The 20,194-nt window shown below is 42.9% G+C and overlaps 1 long non-coding RNA gene across 2 annotated transcripts; it reads left to right on the forward strand.

Annotated features, from left to right (window-relative positions):
• The first annotated feature begins 8,905 nt into the window (after window positions 1-8,905).
• LOC108583055 lies at window positions 8,906-14,889 on the forward strand. Of its 2 annotated transcripts, none has more exons than XR_004179685.1 (3): window positions 8,906-8,972; window positions 13,968-14,044; window positions 14,803-14,889. It is a non-coding gene; the product is annotated as an uncharacterized LOC108583055 (long non-coding RNA). The 2 variants fall into 2 exon arrangements; XR_004179686.1 differs by lacking the exon at window positions 8,906-8,972 and adding an exon at window positions 10,564-10,628.
• The last annotated feature ends 5,305 nt before the right edge of the window (window positions 14,890-20,194 follow it).

Below are 20,194 nucleotides of genomic sequence, written 5' to 3' on the forward strand. Positions count from 1 at the left end.
CAATAATAATGGGAGACTTTAACACCCCACTGTCAACATTAGACAGATCAACGAGACAGAAAATTAACAAGGATATCCAGGAATTGAACTCAACTCTGCACCAAGCAGACCTAATAGACATCTACAGAACTCTCTACCCCAAATCAACAGAATATACATTCTTCTCAGCACCACATCACACTTATTCCAAAACTGACCACATAGTTGGAAGTAAAGCACTCCTCAGCAAATGTAAAAGAATAGAAATTATAACAAACTGTCTCACAGACCACAGTGCAATCAAACTAGAACTCAGGACTAAGAAACTCAATCAAAACTGCTCAACTACATGGAAACTGAACAACCTGCTCCTGAATGACTACTGAGTACATAACGAAATGAAGGCAGAAATAAAGATGTTCTTTGAAAGCAATGCGAACAAAGATACAACATATCAGAGTCTCTGGGACACATTTAAAGCAGTGTCTAGAGGGAAATTTATAGCACTAAATGCCCACAAGAGAAAGTTGGAAAGATCTAAAATTGACCCCCTAACATCACAATTAAAAGAACTAGAGAAGTAAGAGCAAACACTTTCAAAAGCTAGCAGAAGGCAAGAAATAACTAAGATCAGAGCAGAACTGAAGGAGATAGAGACACAAAAAACCCTCCAAAAAATCAATGAATCCAGGAGCTGTTTTTTTGAAAAGATCAACAAAATTGATAGACTGCTAGCCAGACTAATAAAGAAGAAAAGAGAAAAGAATCAAATAGATGCAATAAAAAATGATAAGGGGGATATCACCACTGACCCCACAGAAATATAAACTACCATTAGAGAATACTATAAACACCTCTAAGCAAATAAACTAGAAAACCTAGAAGAAATGGACACTTTCCTGGACACTTACACTCTCCCAAGACCAAACCAGGAGGAAGCTGAATCCTGAATAGACCAATAGCAGGCTCTGAAATTGAGGCAATAATTAATAGCCTACCAACCAAAAAAAGTCCAGGACCAGATGGATTCACAGCCAAATTCTACCAGAGGTACAAGGAGGAGTTGCTACCATTCCTTCTGAAACTATTCTAATCAATAGAAAAAGAGGGAATCCTCCCTAACTCATTTTATAAGGCCAACATCATCCTGATACCAAAGCCTGACAGAGATACAACAAAAAAAGAGAATGTTAGACCAATATCCCTGACGAACATTGATTCGGAAATCCTCAATAAAATACTAGCATACCAAATCCAGCAGCACATCAAAAAGCTTATACACCATGATCAAGTGGGCTTCATCCCTGGGATGCAAGGCTGGTTCAACATATGCAAATCAATAAATGTAATCCAGCATATAAACAGAACCAAAGACAAAAACCACATGATTATCTCAATAGATGCAGAAAAGGCCTTTGACAAAATTCAACAGCCCTTCATGCTAAAAACCCTCAATAAATTCGGTATTGATGGAACATATCTCAAAATAATAAGAGCTATTTATGACAAACCCATAGCCAATATCATATTGAATAGGCAAAAACTGGAAGCATTCCCTTTGAAAACTGGCACAAGACAGGGATGCCCTCTCTCACCACTCCTACTCAACATAGTGTTAGAAGTTCTGGCTAGGGCAATCAGGCAAGAGAAAGAAATCAAGGGTATTCAGTTAGGAAAAGAAGAAGTCAAATTGTCCCTGTTTGCAGATGACATGATTGTATATTTAGAAAACCCCATTGTCTCAGCCCAAAATCTCCTTAAGCTGATAAGCAACTTCAGCAAAGTCTCGGGATACAAAATCAATGTGCAAAAATCACAAGCATTCTTATACACCAGTAACAGACAAACAGAGAGCCAAATCATGAATGAATTTCCATTCACAATTGCTTCAAAGAGAATAAAATACCTAGGAATACAACTTACAAGGGATGTAAAGGACCTCTTCAAGGAGAACTACAAACCACTGCTCAGTGAAATAAAAGAGGACATAAACAAATGGAAGAATATACCATGCTCATGGATAGGAAGAATCAATATTGTGAAAATGGTCATACTGCCCAAGGTAATTTATAGATTCAATGTCATCTCCATTAAGCTACCAATGACTTTCTTCACAGAATTGGAAAAAACTGCTTTAAAGTTCATATGGAACCAAAAAAGACCCCACATTGCCAAGACAATCCTAAGCCAAAAGAATAAAGCTGGAGGCATCACGCTACCTGACTTCGAACTATACTACAAGGCTACAGGAACCAAAACAGCATGGTACCGGTACCAAAACAGAGATATAGACCAATGGAACAGAACAGAGCCCTCAGAAATAATACCACACATCTACAGCCATCTGATCTTTGACAAATCTGACAAAAACAAGAAATGGGGAAAGGATTCTCTATTTAATAAATGGTTCTGGGAAAACTGGCTAGCCATAAGTACAAAGCTGAAACTGGATCCTTTCCTTACTCCTTATACGAAAATTAATTCAAGATGGATTAGAGACTTAAATGTGAGACCTAAAACCATAAAAACCCTAAAAGAAAACCTAGGTAATACCATTCAGGACATAGGCATGGGCAAGGACTTCATGTCTAAAACACCAAAAGCAACGGCAACAAAAGCCAAAATTGACCAATGGGATCTAATTAAACTAAAGAGCTTCTGCACAGCAAAAGAAACTACCATCAGAGTGAACAGGCAACCTACAGAATGGGAGAAAATTTTTGCAATCTACTCATCTGACAAAGGACTAATATCCAGAACCTATAAAGAACTCAAACAAATTTACAAGAAAAATACAAACAACCCCATCAAAAAGTGGTCAAAGGATATGAACAGACACTTTTCAAAAGAAGACATTCACACAGCCAACAGACACATGAAAAAATGCTGATCATCACCCGCCATCAGAGAAATGCAAATCAAAACCACAATGAGATACCATCTAACACCAGTTAGAATGGCAATCATGAAAAAGTCAGGAAACGACAGGTGCTGGAGAGGATGTGGAGAAATAGGAACACTTTTACACTGTTGGTGGGACTGTAAACTAGTTCAACCATTGTGGAAAACAGTGTGGCGATTCCTCAAGGATCTAGAACTAGAAATACCATTTGACCCAGCTATCCCATTACTGGGGATATACCCAAAGGATTACAAGTCATGCTGCTATAAAGACACATGCACACGTATGTTTATTGCAGCACTATTCACAATAGCAAAGACTTGGAATCAACCCAAATGTCTATCAGTGACGGACTGGATTAAGAAAATGTGGCACATATACACCATGGAATACCACGCAGCCATAAAAAAGAATGAGTTCGTTTCCTTTGTAGGGACATGGATGCAGCTGGAAGCCATGATTCTCAGCAAACTATCTCAAGAACAGAAAACCAAATACCGCATGTTCTCACTCATAGGTGGGAATTGAACATTGAGATCACTTGGACACAGGAAGGGGAACATCACACACCAGGCCCTATTGTGAGCGGGCAGGGGAGGGATAGCATTAGGAGATATACCTAATGTAAATGACGAGTTAATGGGTGCAGCACACCAACATGGCACATGTATACATATGTAACAAACCTGCACGTTGTGCACATGTACCCTAGAACTTAAAGTATAATAAAAATAAATAAATAAATAAATAAAATTTTAAAAAAAGAAGAAAAGAGAGAAGAATCAAATACACACAATAAAAAATGATAAAGGGGATATCACCACCAATCCCACAGAAATACAAACAACCATCAGAGAATACTATAAACACCTCTATGCAAATAAACTAGAAAATCTAGAAAAAAAATTGATAGATTCCTGGACACATACACCCTCCCAAGACTAAACCAGCAATAAGTTGAATCTCTTAATAGACCAATAACAGGTTCTGAAATTGAGGCAATAATTAATACCCTACTAACCAAAAAAAAAAAAAAAAAAGTCCAGGACCAGACATATTCACAACCAAATTCTACCGGAGGTACAAGGAGGAGCTGGCACCATTCTTTCTGAAACTATTCCAATCAACAGAAAAAGAGGGAATCCTCCTTACTCATTTTATGAGGCCAGCATCAGCCTGATACCAAAACCTGGCAGAGATACAAAAAAAAAGAAAACTTTAGGCCAATATACCTGATGAGCATCGATGCAAAAATCCTCAATAAAATACTGGCAAACCAAATCCAGCAGCACATCAAAAAGCTTATCCACCATGATCGAGTTGGCTTCATCCCTGGGATGTAAGGCTGGTTCAACATATGCAAAACAGTAAATGTAATTCATCACATAAACAGAACCAGTGACAAAAACCACATGATTATCTCAATAGATGCAGAAAAGGCTTTTGACAAAATTCAACAGCCTTCATGCTAAAAACTCTCAATAAACTAGGTATTGATGGAATGTATCTCAAAACCATAAGATGGAAGGTATCTCAAACAATTTATGACAAACCCACAGCCAGTATCATACTGAATGGGCAAAAACTGGAAGCATTCCCTTTGAAAACCAGCACAAGACAAGGATGCCCTCTCTCACCACTCCTATTCAACATAGTATTGGAAGTTTTGACCAGGGCAATTAGGCAAGAGAAAGAAATAAAGAGTATTCAAATAGGAAGAGAGAAAGTCAAATTGTCCCTGTTTGCAGATGACATGATTGCATATTTAGAAAACCCCATCATCTCAGCCCAAAATCTCCTTAAGGTGATAAGCAACTTCAGCAAAGTCTCAGGATACAAAATCAATGTGCAAAAATCACAGGCATTTCTACACCAATAACAGACAGAGAGCCAAATCATGTGTGAACTCCCATTCACAATTGCTACAAAGAGAATATAATACCTAGGAATACAACTTACAAGGATGTGAAAGACCTCTTCAAGGAGAACTACAAACCACTGCTCAAGGAAATAAAAAAGGACACAAACAAATGGAAGAACACTCTATGCTCATGGATAGGAAGAATCAATATTGTGAAAATTGCCATACTGCCCAAAGTAATTTATAGATTCAATGCTATCCCCATCAATACCACTGACTTTCTTCACAGAATTGGAAAAAAACTACTTTAAAGTTCATACGGAACCAAAAAATAGTCCACATAGCCAAGACAATCCTAAGCAAAAAGAACAAAGCTGGAGGCATCACGCTACCTGACTTCAAACTATAGTGCAAGGCTACAGTAACCAAAACAGCATGGTACTGTTACCAAAACAGATATATAAACCAATGGAACAGAACAGAGGCCTCAGAAATAACACCACACATCTACAACCACCTGATCTTTGACAAACCTGACCAAAACAAGCAATGGAGAAAGGATTCCATGTTTAATAAATGGTGCTGGGAAAACTGGCTAGCCATATGCAGAAAACTGAAACTGGATCCCATCCTTACACCTCATACAAAAATTAACTCAAGATGAATTAAAAACTTAAATATAAGACCTAAGACCATAAAAACCCAAGAAGAAAACCTAGGCAATACCATTCAGGACACCGCCATGGGCAAAGACTTCATGACTGAAACACCAAAAGCAATGGCAACAAAAGCCAAAATTGACAAATGGGATCTAATTAAACTAAAGAGCTTCTGCACAGCAAAAGAAACGATCAGCAAAGTGAACAGGCAACCTACAGAATGGGAGAAAATTTTTGCAATCTATCCATCTGACAAAGGGCTAATATCCAGAATCTACAAAGAACTTAAACAAATTTACAAGAAAAAAACAAACAACCCCATCAAAAAATGGCCAACGGATATGAACAGACACTTCTCAAAAGCAGACATTTACGCAGCCAACAAACTTAAGAAAAAATGCTCATCATCACTGGTCATCAGAGAAATGCAAATCAAAACCACAATGAGACACCATCTCATGCCAATTAGAATGGTGAACATTAAAAAGTTAGGAAACAACAGATGCTGGAGAGGATGTGGAGAAATAGGAACACTTTTACACTGTTAGTGACAGTGTAAATTAGTTCAACCATTGTGGAAGACAGTGTGGCGATTCCTCAAGGATCTAGAACTAGAAATACCATTTGAACCAGCAATCCCATTACTGGGTATATACCCAAAGGATTACAAATCATTCTACTATAAAGACACATGCACACGTATGTTTATTGCAGCACTGTTCGCAATAGTAAAGGCTTGGAACCAACCCAAATGCCCATCAATGATAGATTGGATAAAGAAAATGTGGCACATATACACCATGGAATACTATGTAGCCATAGAAAAGGATGAGTTCATGTCCTTTGCAGGGACATGGATGAAACTGGCAACCATCATTCTCAGCAAACTAACACAAGAAGAGAAAACCAAACACCACATGTTCTCACTCATAAGTGGGAGCTGAACAATGAGAACATATGGACACAGGGTAGGGAACATCACACACCAGGGCCTGTTGAGGTGTGGGGGCCTGGGGAAGGGATAGCATTAGGAGAAATACTTAATGTAAATGACGAGTTGATGGGTGCAGCAAACCAACATGGCACATGTACACCCATGTAACAAATCTGCATGTTGTGCACACGTACCCCAGAACTTAAAGTATAATAATTTTTTTAAAAAACTACCTGAAGTGCTTTTCAAAAATTCCAATGCTCAGGCCCCACCTCATAGATTCTGATTGTATTGGTCTAATGCAAATGTTCAAGTCAAGCTCTGAAAATTATCTACAAAGATTGAAAACGTTCTTGAATAATACTTTGGGACCTGTTCTGAAAAAGTCTAGATAACCTTTCTTAAAAAGAGCTCAAGGCATATTGGTTCAGCAAGATTTTTAACAGTTATTACAGCCCACAAAGAAAAATTTTAAGTTTCTTTGCTCAAATAAGCTTTAGAAAAATCTAAACTCTGACAGAAGATAAATATTGATTTGCTGCAGGATTCTCAGAGGCCTTGATGTGTCAATATGCATTATGACTTTCCAAGAGGGGGTTATATGTATAGAATGCAGCATTTTCTGAACTTATTTGACCACAGAAACTTTGTTTGTTTTCTTTTTGTTTTATAGGATGACTCTAGGAATAGCTAAGAAATATAACTTGAAAAACATTACCTATATCATTTATAGATATTATTTTTGTCAAGCAAATTTAAAAAAAATAGTTTTAAAGGAAATGTTGACAAAAGCAAATTACCCACATTATATCAACCATGTCTTTGGCTTAATCTTTGAGTTTCATTTCTCTATATAGTGAACAAACCTCCTAAATGTTCGATAATCAGATATATCCTTTGATACTCTCCCCATTAGAGTCTATATCTCTTCCCTTTGGATATGAAAGGAATTGTGACTCCTCCAAACTAGAGTATTCTGAAGGCTGGATCATCAGGCCATGCAGCTTTTCCTTGGTTGCTGGAACACTTGCACTTGGAGCTCTGAGCTACCATGTACATAAGAAATCTGACTACCCTGGGGACCCAGGCCCAGGGAGAGGTAGGTGTACGGAGGCATTCCAATCTTCAATCCCAGCTGAGCTCAGTCTTCCGGCTATCCAGACAGGCATGTGAATAGCCACCAAATGTTTCTAGAATCCCACCTTTCAAGTCACTCCCAGTTGTTATATCTTCTCGGCTGAGGCACCGGACATCCTGAAACAGAAACAAGCCATCCCCACTGTGCGCTGTTGAATTGTTGATTCACAGAGTCCGGGAGCATAATAAATTTTGGGGCAGTTTACCAGGCAGCAGTAGATAACCAAAGTATACTCTAAAATAGGTTTTAAAAACATATCGAGCCTCGATCACAATTTTAATGAAGCACACTGAGTGCCATTTCTAAAAAGAGGAGAAAAGATTGAATTTCATGAGCCTGACAATAGTTCCATCAGACAGTAATATCCACAGCACTAATGGCCAACATATACTGAGCACTTAGTGCAGCCAGGTGCAGGCTAAATGCTTTATGTATATTTTCCCATGAGAATTATAGAAAAAGAAGCTACCAGATTGAGTGTCACTCTTAGAGCCAGTACCTTATGGCTCACACTGCTCCTGTGCATGTCACTCTGTGTGCTTCAGTTTATTCATCTGTAACATGGGATAATATTAGCTCCTTCCTTAGGAAATTATTGCAAGGATTAAGTGAATTAATGTGTGTAAAGCACTTAGAACAGTGCCTGTCAAGGAGTGAGTGCAAAGCAAATGTTTGCTTTTGCTATATGGGTTCCAAGGAAGAAAGGAAATGGAGCACAGGATGAGTATGAGAAGGAAGTTTCTGTCCTTTCAGCAGGAGTGGTTCCCCTGGCCTCAGCAGGCCTGTATCTGTCCACCTTCACATCCCAGTTTCCAGCACAGTGCCTGGCTCACAGCAGGCTCTCCATAAGTGGCTACTGGATGCTGAGTTTCTGCCCATGGTTTCATTCCTCACCCCATCTAATCCTAGTTAATACCTCCATCTGTGGAAACTGGGTCTTTGAAAGAAAAAACGACCCATGGAATGTCCACTGTTAGGAGCCTCCTTCTCCCCACTGCCTATTTTGCCCTGCACTGTCCTGCCCTGACCTGTCTCGTGCCCTGCTCTCTCCAGCTAGCCTGGCCCCTTTGTTCAGACTGGCACAATGATCACCCTCACCAACCCCTGCCATGCACCTTTTCACCTGCCCCTCCAGGGAACTGACTGGTGCACAGGAAACAAACTCCTGCTGGTGAGCACATCTCTAGCTCAGGCTCATGGGTACTGAGGCCTCCCGAAAGAAGACCAAGTTGCTGAAACAGGCTGTGGGATATGGTTTTCCCACTTTCAGATGAGGAAATTGAGGCTCAGGTGATTGGGTGGTCCAGTGTTACTCAGGCAGTAAGTAATGATACCAAGACTTGCGCCCAGGTCTGTCTGATTACAAACTAGAATTCTTCCCATTGTGATATCATTCCCCTCTTCTGCACCTCACCTACTTCATTCCTCGTCACTCAACTTTCCATGTGGCAATCTGGCCCATTCCTTCTAGGAATTCATCTTCCTGCCTTGGTTGAGATGTAAGTCTTACATCCAAGAACTTGGAATATATGAACATCTACATGCCCCACAAATGTCTTCATCCTCTTTCGTCCTCTGAAAGCCCACTACACACACACACACACACACACACATACACACGCTTCTGTTTGTTGGGGTTTTTTCCAGTTGTCACAATTTTTTTTAATCCTAGCAAATGGACTGGGGGTGGGGAAGTCAAATAGTTACTATATTTACATGGTGAATGGATTTAGGTGATAATAAAGGCAGATGTTGCTATAGCAACTAACATTCTAATATCTCGTATACATCTTTTTGCCTTTGTGCAAAGTGCACTGAGTTGTAGCTAACGTATTTCCAAATGGTTGGTGCAGAGCAGGGCACACTGACCACTGTGGTCAGGTCAGAGTCTGCTCATACATGTGGAGCTCCTTAGCCACTAAAGTGTCCACTGCGGCTCCTGGCTCCTGGTAAACCTGCACAACCACTCAGCCTCAGGGAAAACCAGCCAGAGGCTGCGTTGTCTGTCTCCTGGTCAAATTCTCCCTTGCTCACCTTATATTTCTCTCTTTTTCATGCTGGTTCTAAATTCTGCTAACTGGTTGAGGACAGCCTGGGTTGTTTTCTGAACACCACCTCGAGGTTCAAGGGTAGGGTGTTCACTCTGACAATAACCAGGTGAGAGAGAGGTGCACCCTGTGTGCTGTAGTGGGAACAGCCCGGGCCCCTTCCCCTAGGACTCCTTCCCTGCTTGTGGAGAGTTCCTGCCCGAGGATCTCCTACACCTCCTCCTCGTCCCAGGTACCCAGAACTCACATGTGCTCCCTTACTCACCCAACCAAAGCCAGTCCTCAGGGTGTCACACGAAGCGGGAAAGATAACTGGAATGTAAAGGGTGTGGTTCCAGCCCCAGCTCTGCCACCTACGAGCTGCACGACCTCCCAGAATCTCAGTCCCTTCCCCTGTGAGACAGGGCTGCACTAGTGGAAAAAGTGCTAACCTAGTCAATGCATTCACCAGTCGGTGAAAATGACCACATGTGGCAAATTCGCTTCCCATGGTTATTTTGCCTTTTTCACAAAATAGGAGCCTTAAACCAAAAGAACAAATTTCAGGTGCTCAACCTGCCAGACATTATGCTAAGTTAAATTAGCCAGACACAGAAAGACAAATACCATATTATCTTACTTATATGTGGAATCTAAAAAAGTTGAACTTACAGAAGCAGAGGATAGAACAGTGTTTGCCAGGTGCTGGGGGTGGGGAAAGTAGGGCAATGTTGATGAAAGGGTACAAAACTGCAAGTTCTAAGATGAGTAAATCCTAAGGCTCTAATGTACAGTGTGGGTGGTGATGGGTGTGTTCATTCATTTGGTTGTGATAATCACTATACAGTATATGTATATCAAATCATTACTATGTACACCTTGAATATATAGTCTTTGTCAATTAGTCTAAAATTTTTTAAAAATTTAACAAAAATTTAAAAAGAAAATTACTTCCAGAAAAGAATAAATTCCAAATTGTAGAAACCCAGGCATCAGTTAACAGCGGAAGATATTGTCTCATAACAATGGGCTCCTGTGACGACCATCTACACACAGGGCCATCATCCCCCCAACACCCTGAAGCAACTGCGTGCTCATGGGCTCAGAGTTTGGTAGGGAGGCAGGCAGGTAAGAATCTGTAGACACACATGGTGATGGACACCACTGGGGGTGTGCTCTGAGGAGGGACAAAACCAGAGGGAAATATCAGGTGTATAAACCTCAATATACGTACTCAATCTCTGAGCCTCAGTTTCCACATCTGTGAATTGGACACAATGTCTGTCTCAAGGGGTTGTTTCTATATGATCTTAACTACTCCACACTTTAGATCATCACTATTTCTAATGGCTCCCAAACATCTTATATCCCAATACCCAGCCCACACCTCTTCCTTGAGCCCTACATCCATATGTCAAGGTGCCAGCTGGCAGCTATGTGTCCCTCAGACACTTCAAACTCAATATATCCCCAGCTGAGCTCATCACTGTGCCCTATAAGTCTCTGCCTTCTGCATGTTCTCTATCTGGGTAAGTAGTGCGATCTTTTATTCTTGCCTCTCCTTACACACCCATGGGACCAACCAACCACTCAGTTCTGTGGACTTCACCTCCAAAATAGCTCTGGGTGCCTTCTCTCCAATCCTTAAATAGTTCCTCTGGCCTGACTCTGTGTCTTTAGACTTTAATGGGCCTTCTTCTCCCAAGTCCTGTCCCATAATCTCATCCTCCCCTCACACTCTAGAGAGGATCTTTTTTTCTTTTTCTCTCTTTCTTTTTTTCTTCTGTGAGACAGGGTCTCACTGAGTGCCCCAGCTAGAGTACAGTGGTGCCATCATAGCTCACTGCAGTATTGACTTCCTGGGCTCAACTGATCCACCTGTTTCAGCCTCCCAAGTAACTGGGACCACACGTGCATGCCACCATGCCCGGCTATTTTTTATATTTTTTGTAAAGACAGGGTCTCCCTATGTTGCTCAGGCTGGTCTCAAATCCTAGGCTCCAGTGATCCTCTCACCCTAGCCTCCCAAAGTGCTGGGATTACAGGCGTGAGTCCCTGTGCCCAGTCAAGAGGCCCTTTTAAATGCAGAGGTGATCATGTTGCTCCCCATCATCTACGGATGAGTCCAAACTCCTCTATGAGGCTCTTCAGGATGCAGCACCACCTTTCCAGACTCACTAGCCTCCACCACCCACAGTCCTCACTCCAGGCTCACAGACCTGCTTACCTCCCCTGCAAATCTGTGGCACTCCTCACCTTTGTGCCTTTGTGGAATTGTGTGTCCACTCTGCTTGAAATGCCCAATCTCCCCACATCTCCTTTCTCCTGCTTCCCCCACTTTCCCTATCCATTCACAACCAGGCATTGCCTCCTCCGGGAAGCGTCCTCTGACTTCCCAGGGCTGGGCTCCTTGAAAGCCATGTGCATAGCACTCTTGTGGCACTCGCCACATTGTCATCTGTGTGTGTGCTCATTTCACTCACCAGACTTCAAGCTCCCCTGCAGCACAGACTAACTACAGCTTACTCATACATGTACCTCCAGTTCCTAGTGCAGTGCCTGGCCCCTAGCAAGTGCTCCAAATATGTCTGATGAAAATGTAAATGAATGAAATGTTTGGAAGAAAATATTCCTCTTAAAATTGAACTGAACCCCGTGGACTTTCTAGCACCAAGTGCAGGCAATAGTGCTAAATGGGATGACTGTCTCTAGATTGGAGTTCTGATGGTCAGTTTTGTGTGTCAACTTAACCAGGCTATAGTACTCAGTTATTCAAATAGCACTAAGATATGTGTTCTTGTGAGGGTACTTTGTAGATGTGGCTAAGATCTACAGTCAGTTGACTTTAAGAGAAGAATATTATACTTAATAATCTTGCTGTACATAGTCCAATCCATTGCAAGCTAAAGAACTGAGCAGAACTGAGGCTTCCCTGAGGAGAAAGAAATTCTGCCTGTGGATGGTAGCTTCAGCTCCTACATGAGTTTTCACCCTGCCCTTCCTGACAGCTTGCCCTGTGGCTTTCACTTGCCTAGCCAACCCCACAACTGTGTAAGTCAGTCCCTTGCAATAAATCCTACTGGTTCTATTTCTCTGGCAGAACCCTGATGGATACGCCAACCTTCAAAGCCCTGCTAGACCCGTGAACTGAACACTTATCTTTGGACCAAAGCTCTTCCAGAGAGGAGCACACTTAGGGCTCTTCGGATATTGCCACTTTATAGTAGCTCTGCAGCATGCTGGAGAAGTGGGTGGGTGGTGATGATCATGCCCCTGTACTCCAGGAGAGGCTCAGCACAGGGTTCAGTGTCTTGTACAATATGGCACAGTAGGACTGATCATCCACATCCTGCCTCCCAGTCCGGGCTCCCTAGAAAACCAAGTCCGAGGCATCAGTAATTTGTATTGACAAGAAGAAAGGGCTACTAAAATTATTAAACTTGGACAATTAACAAGTAAACAAACATGTAATTGCAAGCCAGACCCTTGGCTAACCCAGTGTTCTCTGCTTATTTAATTTGACATGAGTCATTTAGTTTTAATGAGGACAATGCGTCACAGTGTATTAGTAGGAGTCCTGTAGTATATGTTGTGGAAATAATGAAGGCTTAGCAATGAGACCTGTTTTAGTGCTCTGCTATTAAACCTTCACTGAGGAAAGAGGTGAGGCTGCCAGGCTCTTTGTGGAAGGGACTGGGTTTGCAAATTAGCACTGTTAGAAAGAGCTAGGTGAGACAGAACCTGGCAAAGCCCCCAGACTTGAGCAAACCCAGGAATGCTCAGCTCATGGACCTGAGCACCAAGCCCACTGCTGAACCTCATGACTACCCAGCAACGAAGATCCCAGAAAGGCCTAGAATATGCCCCACCTCCCACCCCCACCACCAGTGGCCAACAGGACAAGACAGATGCTGCCCAGGCAGTCCCCAGAAGGAGAATGGCCCCACTCAGATCCTATGTGGTCACACTTGGACTCCACTAACCTGAGCCTTTCTTGGCAGATCACTTGGCCCCTCATAGGAGCAGAATCAAGATTCATGCCTCACTCTCTCATTGGTGGGATGAAAACTAAGCCACTGTGGCTTTCTTCTGCCTTCTCAAGTGTGCACAGTCAGGTTGATTCATCATGAAATCGGTCCATTCATGCTCAGAAGACAAATAGCAAATTTGTGCCTCTCACTCAATTTCAGTTTGAATTTCACAACTCTAGCCTTCCCTTTCCTAAATCCCAATCCCCTACTCCTCTCCTAAGGAATGGCTGTCAATTAATCCTTAGCAGAGAAGCAGCCCACCTTTGTTCTCTCTGCATCATGTGCAGTTTTAGCCTTTCTCATTTGTGGACCAGAAGGCTGTCTTTTAGAGCAGTTCTAGGTATTACTGAATAAGTAGAAGATATCCGTCTGCGAGAGACACAACTATTCCTTTCCCCAAGGAATAACCACCTCTATAACCCTCTATAACCACCAGGTTATAGAGGACACTGAACTGGGAGACACAGGGGATGCATGCTAGGCCAGCCCTGCCACACAGCCACCTCTGAAATCGTAAGTCGCTCACTTTTCTGAGTCTCAATTTTCCTTTTGTAAAATGGAAGTGTTAAGCCAAACCACTTTTCTGCCCCAAGTTTCTGAGGTGCCAGAGGGAAAAAAGCTAATTTTCGCCAGGTCACCTCTTTTATACTGAGCCACTACCCCTGTCTTGGGTCTCTTTCCCTCTTCCTCTCCCGATCTGCTCTCCTTTCTCTCTTCTTTCTCCCTCTCCTCTCCTCTCTTCTCTCTTCTCTCCTCCCCTGCCCTCCCCTCCCTTTCCCTTCTCTCTCTCCCTATCTCTCTCTATCTATCTATCTCTTTCTCTCTCTCTCTCTCTCTCTCTCTTTCCCCCCACCACCCTCTCTCCTACCCCCTCAGAACTCAATAGGTCACCACCAAGACAGACAATGTAAAAATCTGTATCTCCACAATTCTGCAGCCCTGTTTCCTGGCACCTAGGTTGCCTGGCCAGGGGAAATAGTCCCAGAGCGCTCAACATGATAAGGGGGAGGATTGTTGGTGGGGGCATTGGCTACTATAAAAGGAGGGCTTAAAAGAGTCTTTGGGCCCCTGGAAGGTGAAAAGAATAGAGAACCTCAGTTCTTTTAACCAAATCTGGAGGCTTGGGCAGTACATGGGGTTGCGGGGGTAGGTGCACATCCCCTTGGTTGAGTCCTGTGTTTTGTGAATTATGTTAACTTAACACCACTATATGCATGGCATGAACTCAGTGTCATTAACAAGACATCATCTTCACGGAACTTTGGGTACAGAGGGGGAGATGGACGTGACAGAAGATAACTACAATACAGAGAATCAGCAGTGGATGTGCAGGAGCACAGGAAAAAGCCAAGGGTCCACTTTGAGGTGCTAGAGCAGACTTCTTGGAGGAGCAGCCACTCGGTCTCTCAGCAGCATCGTGGCAGGTGACTACCCCCTCCTCCTTGAAACACTTTCTTCACTTACTTCTTCTCCTTCATCCACCCTTCCTTCCTTCCCTTGCTGGTTCCTCACCCTCCACACCTTCACATGCAGGAATGCCCCAGTCCTCCCTCCTCACACCTCTTCTCTGTCGCTCTCGCTCCCTCGAGGAGCTCACCCATGTCTTGGCTTTAAACACCACTTGCAACCAGAAACCACCAAATTTGTATTTCTAGCTCTGACCTGTTCCTCTAACCACAGCTCAACATCTCCCCTTCAAGTTCTAATTGGAATCTTTAACTAAATCTAAGCTCAACATCTCCCCTTCAAGTTCTAATGGGAATCTTTAACTAAATATGACCATAACTGAACACTTGAGATCCACCCTCATCTCTCAGAAAAACTGCATCTCCCTCAGTCTTCCCATTTCAGGCCAAATCTCTGGAGTTCTTCTTGAGTTCTCTTTTCCTCTCATGCCAACATCCAACCAGTCAGCAAAGCTTGTGTTATCTCCACCTTAAAAATAAGACCCTAATTTATCACTTCTCACCACCTCTATTTCTCTCACATTGGTCTAAGCCACCAGCTTCTCCCTCTGAGACTCTTGCATCAGCCTCCTAATCAATGTCCTTGCTCCATCTTGCCTTTAAAATCAGAACTATCCTTTAAAATTAGAAGCCAGATCATGTCCCTTATGGCTCAAAACCTCCCAGTGGTTTCCTGTGTCACTCAGAATAAAATCTAAAGTTTCTCCCATCACCTATGAAAACATTGGTATCATCTGGGTCTCTGTCTCTCTGGCCCTGATTCCTACCATTTCTCCACCAGCTCACTTAGCTCTGGCCACGGCGGCCTTGTTGCTGTTCCTTGAATGTGCCAAGAACCACTCTCCCACCACTAAGGTCTTCTTTCAGTCTGGACCATCTTCCTTCCCCACTGCAATACCTGCCTAACTTGTTTTGTTTTGTTTTTGACAGGGTCTCACTCTGTTGCCGAGGCTGGAGTGCCGTGGTGTGATCTTGGCTCACTGAAACCTCTACCTCCTGGGTTCAAGCAATTCTCCCACCTCAGCCTCTCCAGTAGCTGGGACTATAGGCACATGCCACCACACCTGGCTAATTTTTGTATTTTTTGGTAGCAAGCAGCGATGGGGTTTCACCATGTTGGCCAGGCTGGTCTCGAACTCCTGACCTCAGGTGATCCACCTGCCTTGGCCTCCCAAAGTGCTGGGATTACAGGCATGAGCCACCGCACCCAGCACCTGCTTGAGTTTCTCCCCCACTTCAAATGTCATGTCCTCAGAGGGGTCCTCTGTGGTACAAATCCTTTGACCTATTATATTTGAGGGTCCCGGCAAGAAGTGACTGGAACATTCAGCTACGATCTTTGGAGAGCTCTTTCCATGAACATTCTACTCAAGGAGGAAACCAAGAAGAGATTTTAAGGCCCCTCAAAACTAGCCACACTAGGAAGCCAATACCATGGTCAGTCCTGTAGGAGGAGAAACTGGTGTTACCAGAGCCCCTCTGAGAGTCAGAGCCATGAAAGTGAGAGTGCTTGATGGCATTGTGGCCTTAGGAAAACAGCCACTACAGAACTGTGGCCAAGCAGAGAGCAACAGAGCAAGCACCTGGCTCTCTTCCCATCCTTGAGTCTCACGATGATGCCTCCTTTTGGCCAAATACAACTGGAAATCAGAGGGCAGGGAGCCCTGGTGATGCAATCCATGGAGTTCAGGCTCAAGAGCACAGAGTGGAGCAGAGCAGAACTGTAAGCACAGATCTGGAGCAAGCAGAGATTACTCAGCACATCAGTATCTCTGGTTTCCCCTCTTCCAACATGAGTCATCATATTCCTCCTTCTGCCTGCTATAATGACCAGTGACAGTCCAGAGGATGAGGACTGGATCACAGAGTGAGAAAGATGTGGAATAGAGGCCTCCTGCCCACCCCACAATTAACATGGAGCATGAGCAAAGCCCCTGAGATTTGGAGGTTGTTATTGCAGCTTCATCTAGATTCTCCTGATTGATGCACTTCCTCTATCACCTTAACATGCCTTGTTTTCTTCATCAGACTTAACACCACCTGATAAACTTTCAGACTTGTTAATTATCTGTCTCCTTCCTCTAAAATGTAAACTATGGGGGCAGAACTTTGTTTATTTCACTACTAATTCTCTGCATGTAGAACAGGACCTGGAAAATAGTGGATGCCATTGTTTGCTGAACAAATGAATGAATAAAGGAGCTAATAACCTATATTATTAATTATGTCTTAGGCACATTCTCAAGCTGAAGCAGTGGAAGATTAAGCAACTCACTTAAGCTCACCCAGCTTAAACACTGGAGTTAAGTCGTGAAGGCATTCTGACCCCAGAGCCCAAGCACTTGACCACTGTGCCATGCCTCCTCCAAGTATCAACAGGGCTTGATGGAGAACTTCAAGAGAGACCACTCCAGGCACAGGCTACAGGCTGGAGAGGGCCAGGGCCTCCTGCATACTGCAAAGTGTTAGTTATGGCTGGAACCAAGAGTGACAACCAATAAACTGTACAGGGTAACAGTGAAAATTAAAAACTTTGATCACGTAAAAATAACGCTAATTAGTCATTTATGTGGACTGCTTATCATTGCTGCCTAATTACTAGGCAGCATAACACTTAGGTAGAGCTTTAACTAATATCAACCAAACTCTGTTGTAAGTTTTATTTGATTATAACTGTCCAAGTTCAAAACAAGAGCTTAGACCAACAATGAGTTGAGCTGGTTGCTCACGGAGACTGGTTCTCTGCCCAGAATTTAAAATTAGAAAAGAATTACCTGGTCCTTACCAGATACTGCCTGTAATATTAGTGATCCTCCAGGTATAAGAGTTTCATCTGGATTAGGAGCTCCTTGAAGCAAGGACTATCTAGTTTTTCCTAATACCATTATTCCCTCCTCACCCAGAGTCCAGCTCAGTCCTAAATACAGTGGAGGCCCCTTTGCCAGGGTTTATCTGTTGGTGCTCACTCTGTACAAAGATGGTCCTAGTTCATGTGTTTCTGAGTCTCTTCTTGCTGCCTGGAGGCGGGGGATGTGGGAAGCCCATGTGTGTTTTGAACACATTGGCTGGAAGGGGCCACATCTACACCAGCTTGGACAATTCCAAGAGCCTTCCTGGAAACTTGCCACAGGCCTTCAGAATAGTTGGGATGAGGGAGTGGAGGGCTGGTTGGTGGCCTAGAAGCTGAGCAGAACCCTTAAAATGTTAGGGAGGGCCAGCTCTCCCCTAATATCCATTCTTTCCTTCTAGAGTTAGAAATGTTTTAGCTGGGCACATGGCAGCCCTGATGAAGACTACATTTCCAGGCTGCTTTGCAGCTAGATGTGGCCATTAGGGTAACAGAGCAGAAGCAATGTATGCAAGGTCAAAACCATGCATTTAAAAGGAAAATAAGGGACCCTCCCTCTCCTTCTTCCCTGTTTTCCTTGATCCAGGGTGCAGGCAGGAGTTAGAGCTTAGACAAGCCTCCTTGGACCCAGGATGGAATAAGGTGTTGAGATGCCAGAGCAGCAGGATCAAAGGAGACTGGATGGTCAGAACACAGAGCTGCAGCCTCACCCCATTACAGAGCATTGCCACATGCAGACACGATATGTGCGAATCACCGCAGCAGCATCGAGAAGAGTACAATGTAGTTAAGGAATTAGGAAGTGGGGAGTTTTGAGTATTGATTAGCTTGACTTTTAATATATTCACTTTTAAATTTATAAAATTTAATTGTTAATGATAGCTCTGTGTAACAATCAGGTCCCAAGACTTCTGAAAATGTGTGGCAGCTCCAGCTTTGGGTCTTTGTCAGAGTAGCAGAACTTGCATCCTTACTAATACAAAGGTGTTGTAGGACGTGGGAGTACGTTCTTGGGGGTGTGTGATAGACCACTGAGCTCGAGGATGAGCTGGGGTCTCCTGAAAAATGATGGTGCCCTCAGAGATAACTTTGAGCAAAAAATTCTCAAACTTCTATTGTTTTTTAAAAGCAAAATATTTCTTGCAGCCTAACTCTAACATGAAAAGCCCCCTCTCTGTGGAGAACTGCTGTTCTAGACGATTGTGAGGGCTCCTGCTCCAATGCCCAGGGGTCCTTCATGACCCAACTGAGCATTTCTGCCTCTTTCCCATGTGGTCTCTCTTGAGACCTTCTCTTACCAGTTTAAGGGCAAAAAGACATCTCTCTGGTGGGAGGCATAGCCCCTACCCTAACCTCTCACTTTCACAAAACACAGGATGAAAGGCAAGTAAGCCATTCATCCAATAAATCTGCATAGACTAACTGGGAAAATACGAGTCTCTGAGTCATGTGTCTAGTAGACTTCCACTTTGTTAAGAATCACAAAGAAGAAGAGAGAGAGAAGAGAAAAAGAGAGGAAGGGGGAAAGGAAGGAAGAGAGAGAAGGAGGGAAGGAAGGAAGAGAGAAGGAAGGAAGGAGGAAGGAAAGAATCTATATAGGCTCCTATTTATATTTATATTTATATATTTATACACACACACACACACACACACACAATAGTATATAAGAATTTGCATGGGGGCTGCGTGTGGAAGTGTGAGCCTATAGCCCCAGTTACATGGGAGGCTGAGGCAGAAGGATCACTTGAGCCCAGGAGGTAGAGCTGCAGTGAGCCATGATCACACCACTGCCCTCCAGCCTGGTCAACAGAGCAAGACCCTGTCTCTCCCTGTCTCTTTAAGAAAACGCATGGGGATAATAAACCTAATTTACATTAAGGGCTACTTCTACAGAGGGAGGACAATGAGATTCAAAGAAACATCCAGGTTCTTTCAGCTGATCTGCAGCGTGTGTGTGTGTGTGTGTGTGTGTGTGTGTGTGTGTGTGTTTTCATTTAAAGTAAGTTTGGCAAATGTTTGGCAAGATCTAATAAGTTTGGTGATAGATATTCAATATAAAATTCTTTGTATTTGTCTATATGCTATAAAATAAAAATAAAAATGACCTTAATTTTTAAATTTCAAAAAATGTATTCACTAAAATGAATTCAACCCCCCAAAAAAGAAAAATGTTCACATTATACATACCTCTATTAAAGTAAGTGTCTCATTGCATTGTCATTATATAGTTGTATGCCCATATCCCCTTTAGACTGTGAGTCCTTGAGGGCTAGATCTAAATCCTTTAATCTATGAATCCCCAGTGCCTGTCCTAATGCCTGGTTCAATATCTCCTGAGCCCCTGTTATG

The sequence above is a fragment of the Papio anubis genome, chromosome 1 (genome assembly GCF_008728515.1).
Source record: "Papio anubis isolate 15944 chromosome 1, Panubis1.0, whole genome shotgun sequence".
Lineage (NCBI taxonomy): Eukaryota > Metazoa > Chordata > Mammalia > Primates > Cercopithecidae > Papio > Papio anubis.